Source organism: Ovis aries, chromosome 15 (assembly GCF_016772045.2).
Source record: "Ovis aries strain OAR_USU_Benz2616 breed Rambouillet chromosome 15, ARS-UI_Ramb_v3.0, whole genome shotgun sequence".
NCBI classification, from domain to species: domain Eukaryota; kingdom Metazoa; phylum Chordata; class Mammalia; order Artiodactyla; family Bovidae; genus Ovis; species Ovis aries.
The window spans coordinates 23,327,992-23,343,595 of record NC_056068.1 but is presented as its reverse complement, the minus strand read 5'-3'; the positions used below and the strand labels follow the sequence as shown (position 1 = coordinate 23,343,595).

The following is a 15,604-nucleotide window of genomic DNA, read 5'->3' as shown; positions in this document are numbered from 1 at the left end:
TTTTGTATGTTAATATACGACAGACTTCAGGGCAGATAGATGGGAAAACAGTGGAAACAGTGTCAGACTTTATTTTTCTGGGCTCCAAAATCACTGCAGATGGTGATTGCAGCCATGAAATTAAAAGACACTTACTCCTTGGAAGGAAAGTTATGACCAACCTAGACAGCATATTAAAACGCGGAGACATTACTTTGCCAACAAAGGTCCGTTTAGTCAAGGTTATGGTTTTTTCCAGGGGTCATGTATGGATGTGAGAATCGGACTATAAAGAAAGCTGAGTGCTGAAGAATTGATGCTTTTGAACTGTGGTGTTGGAGAAGACTCTTGAGAGTCCCTTGGACTGCAAGGAGATGCAATCAGTCCATCCTAAAGGAGATCAGCCCTGGGTGTTCATCTGAAGGGTGTTCATGTTGAAGCTGAAACTCCAATACTTTGGCCACCTGATGGGAAGAGCTGACTCATTGGAAAAGACCCTGATGCTGGGAAAGATTGAGGGCAGGAGGAGAAGGGAACGACAAAGGATGAGATGGTTGGATGGCATCACCGACTCAATGGACATGGGTTTGGGTGGACTCCGGGAGTTGGTGATGGACACGGAGGCTGGAGTACTGCGGTTCATGGGGTGGCAAAGAGTTGGACAAGACTGAGCGACTGAACTGAACTGATACGACAGACAAGACAAAATTTTAATGCACCAATAAATCCAAGTTCCATGAATCAGGGACTTGGCTTAGGTTCCCTGTTGACTCTCCAGCCTTGATCAGTCAAGTTGGTGATCACCTGTCACCAGTTGCTGACAGGTGGACTGACTGATTAACCTTCTGGGTGAAGGTCTGAGCAACCTGAGTGCATTTCCTTGCCGGGATCTTTTCGGTCGCTGAAATGAGGTGTGTTCTGGGCCCTGTGGACCATGGCCTCCACCAGAGGGAGCAGGGATGTCACCACAATCCTGAGGACACCCGGTGCAAAAACACACCAGGAGCCTGAAGGGGAAACTCAAGAAGTCCCCAGGCACAGCAAGGACAAATTTCAATCGAAGCCAAAGTGAACAAGAATAGAGCTGGAGGTCCATGTGAATAAGTACAATGACTAGATTAAGCAACACAGACCTTCTGTTTCCTGCTGCTTAAATGTTAGGAGCCTGTGACCTAGAGGGGCCTCCCCTGCCCCACAGCTGACTGCCTCCTGACTCCTGGTTACCAGTGTGGAGTAAGCCTTGCCACCATGCACCTCATCTTAAAAGCAGAAGGGAGAATGACCCCAGCCAAACCATTCTGACATCTAGCACTGCAGTGCTCTGAAACAGCGCTACTGGTCTCTCCAACGCCGGGGAAAAGATCGGTTATGTGGGTTGTGTTTGGTCAAGATTGGTTATGTGGGTTGTGTTTGGTCTGGCACAAGTGCCACGAAGACTTCATTCCAAGCTCTGGGCTGCGATTTCACCTAAGAACAAATAATTCTGCACAGACCACCATTAAGTCACATAAATGGCAAAACCGAAGTTTAATATTCAAGGTCTCTACTTTCTTCTCCAGGCAAGTTTAAACCTAAAAAGGGCAACAGTTTAAAACGTTGGGGATCAAAACACACAGCTGATCATTAGGCCTTTCTGGGCTCCCCTGGTGGCTCAGCGGTAAAGAACTCACTTGCAGTGCAGGAGATGGAGGTTCAATCCCTGGGTCAGAAGATCTCCTGGAGGAGGGGATGGCAGCCAACCCCAGTATCCTTGCCTGGAGAATCCCACGGACAGAGGAGCCTGGTGGGCTACAGTCCATAGGGCTGCAAAGAGTTGGACACAACTGAAGCGACAGAGCACGAACACATGCATGTTAGCCCTTTGTAAGTCTCTCAGCTTAGACAAGGAGGTGGTGAGGTGGACGGGGGTATACAGGGAGATTCGAAAGGACAGACGTGGGGCACTAATTTATCTCACAGACCGCCATCCATAGGTCATGGAGATCATAGGGTCAGTTTTGAAGCCCGATATAGTCTAATAGGAAAGATAATTCAAGAGATCTAAGCTGCATCATGATTAAAAAAAAAAAAAAAGACTGACATCAAACCAAAGCAGCAAGCCTTAAGTATAGATTTAGCTAATAAAACTCTGGAGAGTAAATTATTCTTCCATGGCTGCTGAAACAAGCAACAACAGCAACAGACACTGTCCGTTTTCTAAGTGGTTCCATCCAGAGAGTGGAACCCTCCAGTCCACAGATGTCCAGTTCAGGCCATTCCTGGGAGCCTACTGATGAGATGCTGACTGCCGAGCAATCATGACACAGAGCATCCCAAGGCACAAACATGGTACTGTTTTAAGTTTTGGGTTTTTTTTAAGGTAATGGTCAGAGCAAGGGAAAAACTACATGTAATTCAAAAGAGAAACACAGGTGACAAGTCCAAATAATACAATCACAAATTTGTATAAGTTGAGATGCTGGTATATTTCCCTACATTGCCCAGTCTGTAGCAAGTGGTCAGCAGGGACTTACTGATTATCTAAAAAGATATATCTATGGGCTTCTCTAAAAAGAAACCTGAAGCCAGACCCTTTCTACCACTGCATCAGATAGAAGTTTTAGATTAGAGAAGGGAATGGCAACTCACTCCAGTATCCTTGCCTGGAGAATCCCATGGACAGAGAAGCCTGGTGGGCTATAGTCCACGGAGTCGCAAACAGTCAGCCACAACTGAGTGATAAAATCCCAGTAGCTAATAAAATGAGTCTAAAATGCTTCCCAAAAGTTGGAGGATGCTGCATATGAAGAAGATGGCTTCTAGTTCTAACCCTACTCCGCTAGTGAAACTAACAATAAAAAAAAATCCTTAAGAGAGAAGCAAAGAGTGTGTTAACTTCTGCAGGGAACAGAGAAGGCTGCCCACACCCAGAAAGACCCACGAAGAAGCTCTCCTAATGTCTGTGGAGAGATCTTTCTCTACATAATGGTAAACAATGAGCCTTGCCAAATTTTTCTTATTTTTCATTATGGGAAACGTTAAGTGTCACAATACTTCAAGCGTGCAGCGTGAGTGGGAAACAGGATAGCACACCGACTTCACGACAATGGTAAATCAAGTGTTCTGTCTGGCAGGAAAAATGTCATTAGCCTGCGAAATGATCTAGCTGATGTCATATTTGAAACAGAGGTAATAAGTCTCCTGGAATTTATGAGGGAAACAATTGACTTTCGTTTCAGCCATCTACTTTTAGAGGTCAGAAGGAAAATATTTATTGTATGTTTTAAAAGAAACAGATTTCATCCCTCCCCCCCCCAAAAAAAAATAAGTTTCACACAGAGTAAATATTTCCACTGGCAAACATGGAAAACAGAAGTTCGTTCTTAAAAAGTCAGGTGATGAAGGACTAACAGCCTTATGCCCAGATGGACTTTTAAGGTAAAAATAGCTCATCATATTGCTCATTCACACAGGTTGGCTCTGTCTTAGCTATACCTTCAATTCAAGGTCAAAGAAAATGTACTGAAAACCAGTCTTCAGCAACCTAGTAACTAAAAGTTTAACAACAGACAGAATGTTCCCAAAGAGGGTATCTAAGCAATTTACCAGTTTTGCTATTTTTCAGTCAAAGTAACTGTGTTCTCAGAGAAGAGATTTCTTTTTCGTGTAGTAAACGTGAGTCGTAAAGCCTAAAAAACAAGATCTGATATAAGAAAATTCAGACAAAAGCTTTCAGAACAACCATGCTCACTGTTCATGACACAGATGAACTCTTACTGATTATAAGGAATGTTTTGATATATTTTACTTGATCATAAAGAGTGTTTTTGATATATTTTCTATTAGAAAATAGATTAGAAGATGCATGCAGTATAACCTATTTTTAAAACTGTATTTTTACAATGAGTATGCATAGGATAGTGTGTAGAGGGATACAGAACAAAGATTTAACACTGGCTTAAGTGCTCAGTCACGTTTCCTGAGGAATAATTTACATACAGTAAAATTCTATACAGTTCTATGAATTTTGACAAACACAATCGTATAATCTCCGCCCCAGGCCGGATGTGAGATACTCTCGTCGCTTCAGAAAGTTCCTCTGTGTCCTTCTGCAGCCCATCCCTCTCCCCACACAGCTCCTGGCCATCGAAGATCTATTTTCTTTCCTGCATCATAATTATTATTTATTCCAGAACATCATGTAAATGGAATCATACAGTAAGCAGTCTTTTGATTCACACTGGTTTTTCTTTTCTAGAATTTAGGGTGATGATTTCTTTATTCTTGTTATCTTCCTTTCCTGTATTACTAATCTTTTAAATCAAAAACTTAACTAATTTTACAATTTAGAAAAACACGGTAAAAAATAATTAATTGTGATGGGCCAGTGCTAACTAGGCAAAGCCATCAAGCACATGTGAGAGCAAATGATGAATAAGACTGTAAGAGTCTGGGATTACTTCATCAAAGAGGTATCAGGAAATCAGCGACAGCTCAGGGAAAATCCTAGCTGTGATGCCTACCAGTTGTGTATCTTTGGGCAGGTTATTTCTCACCTTTTAGCTGCAGTGTCCTCATTTCTAAGTTAGAGATTCAAACAGTGCCTGTCTCATACAGTTTCAAGAATCAGGTGAGACTGTGCATGTAGGCCACTGACGCTGGGTAAACTTTATCACTACAACCAGGTTTACTATTTATTTGGCTGTCCACAGGAGTACTGCTATCATCGCGAGGTTTTCCAATACAAAAGGACATTCTAGGCCCAGGAGAAGAGCCACGAGGAGACAGAAGCGTGCGTAGGGGAAGGAGGAGGGGGGCTTGGGTTACAGGTTCACGTTTCAAATCTGAACACTAAACCGCAGACGGGGCTTCCAACATGGAGATAAGAGACCAGTCTGACCCCTGGGTTGGGAAGATTCCTTGGGGGAAGGCATGCAATACTCCAGTATTCTTGTCTGGAGAATCCTATGGACGGAAGAGCCGGGCAGGCTGCAGTCCACACGGTCGCACAGAGTCGGACATGACTGAAGCGCCTTAGTATGCCTGCACAGACTGTAGACATTTTGCTTTACAAAACGCGGAACTTCTGGTTGTTCTTAGCAAAGTTCTCACCAACTTTGTTATGATTTCTGAAAGAATTCAAACACTTGTGGTTTTCTATTCTTGGAATTTTAAGTCATAGCTCATTATTCAAGGTGCCTTGGAAAATATAATATTAATAGTAAAGACCAGCCATTTCAGCCCATATTTTCTTACTATTTAGAACCTAGCAAAATCCTTTAGTGAAATTATACATTTGTATTTATTTAATTCTCTTCTGTTTACCCCACACGAATAGCCCAAACCCCCCAACCTTTCTTCACCCTACTCTAGGACGTGATTCAGCCCAGAGGCGGGAAGTCAATTAAATAGCCAGCAGTCTACAGAAGGACAAGACACTGAAGATCAGTGCACAGACCAAGCAGCCGTGGATGTTCACCGCTGCAACACGCTTGTCGGAGACTTTGGGGTGAGAATGAGTTCACGGAAAACAAATATGGATCCACTTTGATCCCCCCAAGACTGTAGTACACACCAGGAAGTGAATAAGTCTGTCTCTTTTGGGAAGTTCCCAAGTGTTTTGATTGAAACAGAACATCTCATTTAATTTTCCACCACAGGATGAATTCATAATTCATGAACTGGTCCAGGCTTTTCATAATAAATGGCAATTGAATTTAAAACATGTCTGCTGTCTTGGGCCAAATATACACATATATAAAATGTACGACTATTGCCTTCATACATTTTGGTCAAAAAATAATTAGAGCCACAGTAGAGTTAAGTTTATATTCATAGTCACATGTGTATGTTTCTATGTATATGCATGTGCGTATATACATATGTGTTTATATGTACATATGTATGCTGCTGCTAAGTCACTTCAGTCGTGTCCGACTCTGCGACCCCATAGACGCAGCCCACCAGGCTCCCCCGTCCCTGGGATTCTCCAGGGAAGAACACTGGAGTGGGCTGCCATTTCCTTCTCCAATGCATGAAAGTGAAAAGTGAAAGTGAAGTCGCTCAGTCGTGTCCAACTCTTAGCGACCCCATGGACTGCAGCCCACCAGGCTCCTCTGTCCATGGGATTTTCCAGGCAAGAGTACTGCAGTGGGGTGCCATTGCCTTCTCTGTATATATGTATCTGTGTGTGTAAATGTTCATGGAACATACATTATTAAGAAATCTCACAGGCACATGAATGATCTCTCAGGCTCCAAGTCCCTCCATCAGATGTCTGCTCAACTACAAGAGTCGGTTCCTTTGACTAGAAAACCTTACCATCCCCACACCCTACCTGTTATTCAAGACTCAGCTCACGGGCCACTTCTCCATCAAGCCCCTTGCAGTTTTCCTGCACCAGAAATGATCTCCTTTTTACCTTGGATGTACTATTTACATACCTGTCTTCTCCCCATGGGAGAAGGCAATGGCAACCCACTCCAGTACTCTTGCCTGGAAAATCCCAGGGACTGGGGAGCCTGGTGGGCTGCCATCTATGGGGTCGCACAGAGTAAGACATGATTGAAGCGACTTAGCAGCAGCAGCAGCTTCTGCCCATGACAAAGCAAAAGGCTCCTTGAGAGGAGGGCCCACGGAAAATTATTATTTGTCTCTCCCTCACCCACCAGTCCATGGGGTCATAAAGAGTCGGACATGACTGAAGTGACTTAGCACACACACCCACCAGTGCCTAGCATAGTACTTTGTACCAACTGTTGTTGTTGTTTTAGTTGCTAAGTCGGGTCTGACTGCCTTGAGACCCCATGGACTGTAGCCCACAGGCTGCTCTGTCCATGGGACTTCCCAGGCAAGAATACGGGAGTGGTTGCCATTTCCTTCTCCAGGGGATCTTCCTGATCCAGGGATAGAACCTGCGTCTCCTGGATCGACAGGCAGACTCTTTACCACTGAACCATCAGGGAAGCCCTTTCTACAAATTAGGATCTTATATAAATTTTAAGAATGCAATGAATATTTTATTCCATTTCAATACAATCATCAGGGTTTGAGAAGAAACTTGCTTTAGATGGTACAGGCTACCTGGATTAAAACTGACAAGGGTATTAAGGGATGATTTGTCTTCCATGTGCTTTCAGGTAAACAAAGAACTTTTTGTCGTGATATGAATACTTTATGTCGTGATATGTCGTGATATGAATAATCGCAAGCAGCTTCTAATCAGCTAAATGACATATGAGAGATGAGTCAAGAAAGACAGGAGGCATGTCTCCCATTTTCACAAACTAAGTACCATGCCAGAGATAACTTTCTCCCAACACCCGATAAAGCAATTATACATAAAGACAGAGCGCTCTGAACAATCATCACCCCAATTTGGCATCTCTCTTCTTTTTGAAGTGCCAAAACTTTGTTAGGGGAACACACATGTGGCATTCTTCAGTGCTCTGCTTCAAGACAACTGACATCAACTGACTACATGATGTCTGGCTCTGCCTGCCCTTGCTCACCCAGTCCTCAGCACAGGGTTAATCGCCATGTAGCCCATTTTACAGATGATAATACTGAGGCTTACATAATCAATAACTAGGCATACGCTACAGTCCACAAAGCAGAAACCTTTTTCAAGTCTGAGCTTACTTCCTATGAGTTAATCTTTAAAATCCAGTACTGAAATTTGAGGACAATGTTGACATCCCTGGACAATGTAGGTCAATGCATTTTCAATTCACTCAAATGAATACCATTTTCTCTTAAAGTTTGGGGGAACTTATAATGATCACAGAATTTCCAGAAGATTCTGAATTCCATCTAGGAGTTAATAATCTCTGAAAAAAAGGTAATGCAGGTTTGTGTGAGTGTGTGTGAAGTCGCTCAGTTGTGTCCGACTCTTTGGGACCCCGTGGACTGTAGCCCACCAGGCTCCTCTGTCCGTGGGATTCTCCAGGCAAGAATACTGGAGTGGGTTGCCATTTCCTTCTCCAGGGGATCTTCCCAACCCAGGGATCAAACCCGGGTCTCCTGCATTGCAAGCAGACGCTTTATCCTCTGAGCCACCAGGGAAGTTTAATAACACAAAAGTTTGACCCCACTCAGGGACTGGATCCCATTTCTAGGATTGCTCTAGAGGATTCTCAGTTCAGTTCAGTTCAGTTCAGTCGCTCAGTCGTGTCTGACTCTTTGTGACCCCATGAATCACAGCACGCCAGGCCTCCCTATCCATCACCAACTCCCGGAGTTCACTCAGACTCGCATTCATCGAGTCAGTGATGCCATCCAGCCGTCTCATCCTCTGCCTGTGTTTATGACATTTGGTCAACAGGAAGGGTATGACATTTCTAGGAGCAGTCTTCTCTTTATTAAAGCCAAGTCTCAAAGGCATTTATTGATAGCTTACTCAAAAAGCCTGGAGCATTGAACATATTATCCCATTTAATTTGATCAAATTAGTATTTTAGACATCCTGAGGACCCTCAGTGTCCATACAAAGAGGTTAAATTTCTTGGCTATAACCCTCACAACTAGTAAGTAACAAGCAGAGCTGGAATAGGAACCCAGGTATTCCTAGCTTTAAAAGCCAGGCTTTTTCAAATACACATACAACCCACACTCCTCTTCCCAGCAACTCCCTCCAAAAAAAATTATTATTATTTCTGCCTTCTATACCTCTGAACTTAAAAGGTCAAGTTCATTCAACTTCTTTTCAGGATACAATCATTTTTTTAATGCTGATCTTCATTAAATCACCAAACTAAAGGAAAAGTTGCAAACGTCTTTAAACTAGGAAATTATGGTGTAAAACAGAGTTCAGATTCCACCGCCATTGCTTAGAAAATAAGGGAAGAAAAAACACAGCTACTGTTGATTGTGTACCTCAGCCCACATCACACAACTGCCTCTTTTCTGACTGCCATTTTTACATTTTCTTTGGACTTTTTTAGAAACAGATGGGCTAGTGACTGGAGTATTATCAGTTCTCATGTAAGCAGCTGGAGCATCCCAGAATTGCAGAAATAGCAATCTTCTGAATAATTTCTCCTGCCACAAACAACTGCTGCTTCTGCTATAATAATCCCCTTGGTGGACCCAGAGAGCATTCTTCCCATTCCAAGAGCCACAGTTCTGTTTATTTTAAACCACAATGTCCTTTTGTATCTTGGCTAGGAAACGCTGCAGACATGTGGACCACCTGATCTTTGTTTTGTCTTTCCTAAGGCAGATATGCCAGATGATAATATTTGGGTTAAAGGACATTTTATCTTCAGCTGTCATTAAAAAAGGAAAACCAGGATAGGAGGCAACTGAACTGTTTCTGTTCTTTCTTTCTTACTCATTAAGTCCATAAGTCTTCATGGGCAGGGTATCGCATGAACTGCCCACTTTATGACACCAATCTTAGACTCCCAGAAGGCCAAATTTGTATGAACCACAAACCCATATTTTGACCATGAGGCCATGGATTCAGAAGTTTTCAGAGTTAAGATGCTTATTGTTATGGGCTGGGGGGATGTAGATCTCAGACCAAATATATATATTTTTTCATTTGAGTGCTTTGCAACCACAAATACTCATTTGATAAAATGGGACCCAACAATATTTAGAAATAACTGAAATCACAACGCACATAATAATAAACTTGATCTGCCACCCATGGGACAAGCCTTAGTGTTTTTCAGATCATCTTTTCCTTTCGGTGGCAAAAACTACACCAATCAGCCAAATAAGTAAATAAATAAATTATGAGCTATTGAAGTTATTAGATTTTTATCACATTTTAATTTTTATTAAATTACTAGATTTTAAAACACTATGACCCTGAAGAAACTAGTGATGACAAAGCTACATTAAGGCATAATTTTCCTATTTGTCAAATGCATCACTTTTATAAGCTTTGAGTTATAAATCAGATACCAAATAATTCAGCCCTTTTAAAGTTCAATGGCTTTTAGTATATTCAAAGAATTGTGTAACAATTACTGCTATTTAATTTTGGAACATTTTTATCATCCTCAAAACATTCCCAGTGGCTGTCACTCCCTATTCTGTCTCCCTAGGCCTTAACAATCACTAATCAACTTCCTACCTGTATAGATTTGTCTATTATGGGCATTTCATACGACGGCTTTTGTAACTGTTTTTCGTCATTCAGCACAATGTTTTCAAGGTTTATCCGTGCTGTAGCAATCCATTAGTATTTTATTTATTTTAATGGAAAAATAACATTTGACAAGTAATATGTATGAACATCTTTTAATCTATCCATTCATTAGTTGATTGGCATTTGGTTTTGTTTCCACTTTTGAACTATGGTGAATAATGTTGCTATGAACACTGTGTACAAGTTTTTGCATGGATATATATCAAGTATCTCTTTTTTAAAAAAAATATTTTTAATTGGAGGAAGATTCCTTTACAATGGTGTGTTGGTTTCTGCCATACATAAATATGAATCGGCCACAAGTATACAGATGTCCCCTTCCCTCCTTCTTGAACCTCCCTCCCCCTTGAATTTCTCTCTCTCTTTTTAAAAAAATATTTTATTTTTTCTGGCCCTACTACATGGCATGTGGGATCTTAGTTCCCCAAACAAGGATCAAACCCATGCTCCATGCAGTGGAAGCTCAGAGTCATAACCACTGGACCACCAGGGACGTCCCAAGCATATAGTTTTTAACGAAAATCACAATTTTGGTGAAGAAAGAAATGCGTTATTTTATGCCAGTGAAGGGAAAGGATTTAACCAAGTACTGTGCAAGAGGGAGCAGGCTAAGTAGGTGCAACCTGTGTTGGCTAGACATGCGGAGGCAATGTGGACCCAGCCCTTCCTGGCCTGTCCTGCTGGGACAGCAGCCAACAGCAGGGCCCTTCCTCTGGGAATCCCTCAAGGTGCGACTGAGACCACGGGTCCTCCAAGGCCAGCCGCATATGCCAAGCATGAGTAAAGCTTGCCTACCCCACCCAGGGTCCTCACAGCTCATCTTTTCCTGGACTGTGGAGAGTGTTTGAGCCAAACCCTGATAACAGATGCAGATGGGGACTAACGTGACCTCCAGATGGGTTCTCACTAATGACTGAAGCAGGTCAGTAGGCAAATCATTTTTATGAATACCTTCCTCCCACATGACACACCATCTCATCCAAATGAAAAGAACTCATTCAAGTAAACAGGTAAGCTAATAAAGAATAACTCAACCCATTTTACTAAAACAGTCCTAGAAAAGGACCTACATCGTTAAAATGCACTTTGTTTCTAAGTTGACTAACTATCAAGGCAAGTTTTCCAAGAGTCTGAAGTACTAGTGAAATAGTTTATCCATGAACTTCTTTACCCTCACGTAAAATAATATTAGGGAATTCAAGTGCATAAGACTCAATTTATTTCAAAACTGGAGGCTTAAAATATCAGTAATTATGAGGCTAAGTAGGACAAAGAGATGTTATTGCATCCTCCAAATTACCACAGGTGGTTTGCTAACTAGTGCACATGGACAATGAGCAATTTACTTCTAATTCAGCTTTGTTCTCATTCGAAAAGGACTTAAACCAAAGTGAAAGGCAGCAAGAGCCCAAAATATTGCAGTCAACACCTGTTGTCTTTTCACAACTGGATCTGCATTTTCTTAAAGCAATACAAAAGTCACAAATGTAATGTGTTCATACACACATATATCTGTACCAGGACGGAAAGGGGCAGGGCACAACTTTCGAAACAGTGACACAGCCCAAGGACACAACACCCAACGATTAGACTCGAAAGGGACCAAGACAGCAGACAAGACTGGACCTTTATCCTCAATCAGCAAATGAAATGACACCCAGAGGCGCCACGGCAGTTGCAAGGCACCGTTAAAAGACCAAGGAGTGGGCAGTGGCCCAAATCCTGGAAATCTCTGCCCCTTCCCCAAAACAGTTGGAAATCCTCCCACTCATTAGCATATGAAATTACCCAGCCTATAAAAACCAAGCATGCAAATTTCAGGGCCGTACTTGCCCTCTGCAATGGCCCACACTCTGTCTGTGGAATGTGCTTCTCTCTGAATCTGAATAAATCTATTTCTTACCTATCACTTTGTCTCTCACTGAATTCTTTCTGTGATGAGACATCAAGAATCTGAGCTTCCTTAGGTCCTGAAATGAAGTACCATGGGTTTTGGTTGGGTTTGAGTCTCAGTCATGTGGGTTCAGTGGCACCCTACTCCAGTACTCTTGCCTGGAAAATCCCATGGATGGAGGAGCCTGGTGGGCTGCAGTCCATGGGGTTGCTAAGAGTCGGACACGACTGAACGACTTCATTTTCACTTTTCACTTTCATGCATTGGAGAAGGAAATGGCAACCCACTCCAGTGTTCTTGCCTGGAGAATCCCAGGGATGGGGGAGCCTGGTGGGCTGCCATCTATGGGGTCACACAGAGTTGGACACGACTGAAGTGACTTAGCAGCAGTAGCAGCATGTGGGTTCAAGTCCCAAGCAGGGTTTTGGCTAGGTTCTAGTCCCAGCCCCATGGGTTCAACTCCCAAACTGAGTTTTGGCTGGGTTTGAGTTCCAACAGGTGGGTTAAAGTCCTAATCTGAGGTAAATGGTTTCATATCATCATGGTTATTTCCATTAGCAAAATTCTATGATCTGAATATCCTGTAATTAAAAAAAGAATAACCACAGGACAACATGAGCAAAGACAGAGGCAAGAAATAACACATGATTCAGGAAGTGCAAACTGCTCCATATATAGCTGAAGGAATACACGCATAGATAACAATGCAAGGATAGGAGGGTGGAGAGACAGGCAGACTCTTTAAAAGGTGCCTCTTCTGTTAGTCAAGAAGTTTGTATCTATCAAAATGTTATTATGATTCTTCTAGTTTCTGCCAACATGGTGAAAGACATTAAAAATATTACGCTACCCTTGCATACTTGAAATAAACCTACTTTGTGGTAACATTAAAAAAAGAAAACAAACACAGAAACAGCATCAGTTAACGTGACTAAACTTTGCACTCTTTTAGTAGAGCAGTCGGGGAAGGCAATGGCCCCCCACTCCAGAACTCTTGCCTGGAAAATCCCATGGACGGAGGAGCCTGGTGGGCCACAGTCCATGGGGTCGCTAAGAGTCGGACACGACTGAGCGACTTCACTTGGAGAAGGAAATGGCAACCCACTCCAGTGTTCTTGCCTGGAGAATCCCAGGGACGGGGGAGCCTGGTGGGCTGCCATCTATGGGGTCGCACAGAGTCGGACACGACTAAAGCGACTCAGCAGCAGCTGCAGCAGAGCAGTATAAACCCCTGCTGCTGTTCTCCCTACTCTTACAATAAAAGGGGTTCACCCATCCCTTCTCCTAACGCCATGGGAAACAAAACAAACCCTGGTCTAGGTCTCCACATAATCCCAGAACCCAACCCCCCAAGATCCTGGGGACTGTTCTGGGTTTGCACTTAGAAAGCTGAAAAGAAGAGAGATCATGAGGAGAAATGGACACACAAAACAAAAGAAGGGCCTGCCCCAGAGGTAGCCAATTCTGCCTACTGTCTTTGAGCTATAAAAAACCTTCGATTATTGGAAAACATATTTAAATCACTAGAAGAAAAATTAAAAAAAGAATATTCTCTGACATATGAAAATTATATAAAAATCTAATTTCAGTGTCTATAAATAAAGTTTTATTGGAACACATCCCCATCCATTCATTTACATATTGTGGAAGATCGTCTTTGGGCTTCAGAGGCTAAGTTGTTTAGTTGTCGCAGAGACCAGAATGGCCTGCAAAGCCCAAATGAATTATTACTGGGCTCTTTACAGTAAAAGTTAGTAAAACCTTTGTCGGACCTAGCCAAAATATACATTTCATTCCAAATCTCTAAAATGGATCTCAAGAAAGAGAGAAGGGGGGAAAAAAAAGCAACAGAGAAGGTTCTAAACCACCCACCATGTCTGGGTGGGCAGGAGGTGGTACATTTGTGGAGGGAGGGAAATTAGATGGGATTCCTGTTCCACAGAAGCACAAAATAAGTCAGATATATAAAGTTTACTGGGTTGAGAGTTTTTGCCGACAAACGACTTGTCTCCTTTTATAAATTTCTTTCAAGCACACAGCTTATCAGTGAACACAAGAACATATTAGTTGCTCACAAACTAGCATTTAGTACAATTATCTACAAAAGGGACAAGGAATCCATTTACATTTCAAGTCTTCTTCTTTCATTTAGCCTGCAACTTTTTTCAAGTAACAAACACAACCAGGAACACTAGATAACTACCTCTTCTTATCAATGTGAACATCATTTTAATCCACCTTTTAATAAAGCTGCTGTTGTGTGAAGGCAGAGGAGTGAGGCAACTAGGGAAATGGAATAACTAATGAGTAGAAATTGGAACCTGGCAAGCTCACTGACAACAGCCAAATTGTGATGATGTCAAAGTTCCATTAATTGGATGTGTTAATCAACGTCTCCCCATGTACTCTTTGTTTCCTTAACTCTATCCTGTGCCTATCAGCAAATTCAACAGACTGGGTCTTTTGCCTAATTCAAACAGCACTATGGAGAAAAATGTCTGTAACTTAATTTCACAATCTAAAAATCAGTTTATTTTGGGTCTACTCATCAAGGAGACATATGTCTGTTCTTATGAAGAAATAAAGTAAAAAACTTAAATACAGTATTATAAATGCTTTTAAATTCTGGGGTGGGAATGAAAACACTTTTAATAGTTGATCTGGTCTTAAAGATTTTGCTGCAGAAATCTTAGCGATACTCTTCACCTTCCCCATGAAACTAATATATGTTTGCTTTTAGTGGTTCATGTATGTGCATCAGAAGAATGATGGTCTAATTTTTAATTAAAATTCGCTAGTGTTTCAACTCTTAGTTCTTTTTTTTATTTTTTTAACCATTCAAACTAAATAAGTAAATACCATGTTGCAGAGAGGCACAGATGGCTGAGGAATCTATGGGAAGCCCAGATGGTGTATCCACATGCCCACAAGCCAGTCATCCCATTGGCAGCTTCCAACTTGACAGTGGATGGGATTAATATAACCTCTACAGTCTCCACACCAGCTGAGGGGCTCACAAGACTAGTGTTTGGGCCAGAAAAGATGCTGACTAAAGACATCCAGATCTCACCTTACTGTCTGCAGCAAATTTGATTTCAAGTTTCATACAGACTGAAACAGCCTAAATTCCATTGTAGCTGGTATAGGTCAATGATGCTTCTAAGACCATGTAGTGGTCTGTGTGGGAATGAGTGTCCAGATGTGCCCTCATGTGGATTAGAACCTCCTATTTTTCTTTACGACAGTCCCTATCACATTTACAATTTATATTTCCTGGGGAAAGTCCTCTAAAAATTAAATACAGAGGAAAATATTCCTAAAGAAATTTGTCACAGGACTAAAAGAAAAAAAAACGCAATTATTATACAAGGGTAGAGTTTACCACAATCTTCCAAATATACAATGAGTTTACAGAATTAGGAAACAACCATGTTTCATTTTTATTAGGTATGGGAGGGATTGGGGACAGGAGGAGAAGGGGACAACAGAGGATGAGATGGCTGGATGGCATCACTGACTCGATGGACGTGAGTCTGAGTGAACTCTGGGAGTTGGTGATGGACAGGGAGGCCTGGCATGCTGCGATTCATGGG

At 42.0% G+C, this 15,604-nt stretch overlaps 1 protein-coding gene across 21 annotated transcripts in view; it reads right to left on the bottom strand.

The window, feature by feature from the left end:
- The window catches only part of NCAM1 (neural cell adhesion molecule 1), a 367,664-nt gene that overhangs the window by 183,687 nt on the left and 168,373 nt on the right, over nucleotides 1-15,604 (bottom strand). The gene's annotated exons all lie outside the window — the stretch shown is intronic.